We start from the raw sequence: 1,752 nt of genomic DNA on the forward strand, positions 1-1,752 counted from the left end.
GTTCACGGAGTGTAAATGGTTGGGGGGAAGGGGAGGAGGAGGGAGTTAGGACAGTTGGGTGGGGGAAGGGCTGTTAGGGAGGGATCGGCTGACTGGGGTATGCAGATTCTACTTAAAAGAAGGAAAGAGTGTTTAAGCTGGGGAACACTTTCTTTGTTTCTTCTCTACTATCTGGTGTGAGTGGCTGCATCACCTTTTTTTTTTATTTTTTATTTTGTTATAGTTGATGCAGTATCTTGGAATACGGCAGGTACTGGCTCTCCTGTTAAACAGAAAAAAGTCTTAACATCACTGCAACAACTACATGCCTCCATAGCACAAGAAACTCATTTATCTCCTGCAGAGCATAATAAGCTAAAGAGAGATTGGGTTGGGGCTTGTTTGCAGCTTCTGCCTCCAATACTAGGAAAGCTGGAGTGGCCATTCTTCTCCACAAATCTTTGGCCTTTACGACACAAAGGGTTTTGGTAGATGAGGATGGTAGATATGTTATTTGGGTGGGCCAACGTTTGGGGGAACCTATTGGGTTATGCTCAGTATATGCACCTAATACCTATAACCACAAGTTTTTTTCCAAATTGAGAAACCTCCTGTCGAAATTGGGTGACATTCTGCTGATGTAGGGCAGTGGGGGGGGGGGGGGGAATTTAAGTTGCGTAGCTGACCCAATACTAGACAGGGACAGCACTTCTTCAGGCACTGCTCTGGGCCAGCATAAGAGTATTCCCTTTTTGACCACTATGTTGGAACTATTAGATATCTGGCGAGTGCTACATCCCGGAGAGCGCACTTATACGCACATCTCTAGAGCCCATCACTGTCAAGGTAGACTAGATTATATGCTAACCTCTGAAAAACTTTTTTCCAAAATTCAGCGGATAGACATTGAGAATTTTACTATCTCAGATCACGCACCTGTTATTTTAGATTATCTATTTACTAGGAATAACTCCACTTACAGATGGCATATGCCTTCCCATCTTGTGGGCTCTGAGGAGTTTAAAGGTTATGTGCGAGAAAAATGGGAAACCTATAATCGTAATAACTCCCAGCATGTAGGTACCCCTCAGCTGTTCTGGGAAACTGCCAAAGCAGTGATGAGGAGTGAGATAATTTCATACACCATCTTTAAGAAGCATCAGTTGCATAAAGACCTGCTTTGCTTAACCAAACAATTAGATGGGGCAAGGAAGAAACTGGCAACGGAGTTGAATGAGGCTAATGGGTCAGCTTTTTTGGCTCTCCAAAATTAGGTGGCGGCTCTGATCCATCAAAAGACAATGCAATCTTTGATGTATCAGAAACACCATTTCTTTTGTTTTGGGAATAAGATAGGGCAAAGCTTGGTCAGACTTATCAACACTGCAAAGGGTTCTCGCTTTATACCATGTTTGAAGAATGAAAATGGCCAGCTTATTCAATCTAATAAGGAGATATGTGATACTCTTCAACAATTTTACACTAAATTATATGCTAAGGGAACCCCCGCTTCACTTACTTGGGAGGATTTTTGTGCCGAGGTACATCTTCCTCAGGTCAGTGGAAGAGTCTATGCTACAGCTATCTCAGTCTATTAAGGGGGAGAAAGTCCGCCAAGTCATTGGAGAGTTAAAATGCCATAAGGCTGCTGGGCCAGACAAATTCATTTCTGAATTTTTTTAAATTTTAAAATTTCATGAGACCCAACCCCTGACGGATTTATATAATAACATGGTACAATCTAGTACTATTCCTCCTCCTATGTGTGATGCC

The sequence above is a fragment of the Rhinatrema bivittatum genome, chromosome 3 (genome assembly GCF_901001135.1).
Source record: "Rhinatrema bivittatum chromosome 3, aRhiBiv1.1, whole genome shotgun sequence".
Taxonomy (NCBI): Eukaryota; Metazoa; Chordata; class Amphibia; order Gymnophiona; family Rhinatrematidae; genus Rhinatrema; species Rhinatrema bivittatum.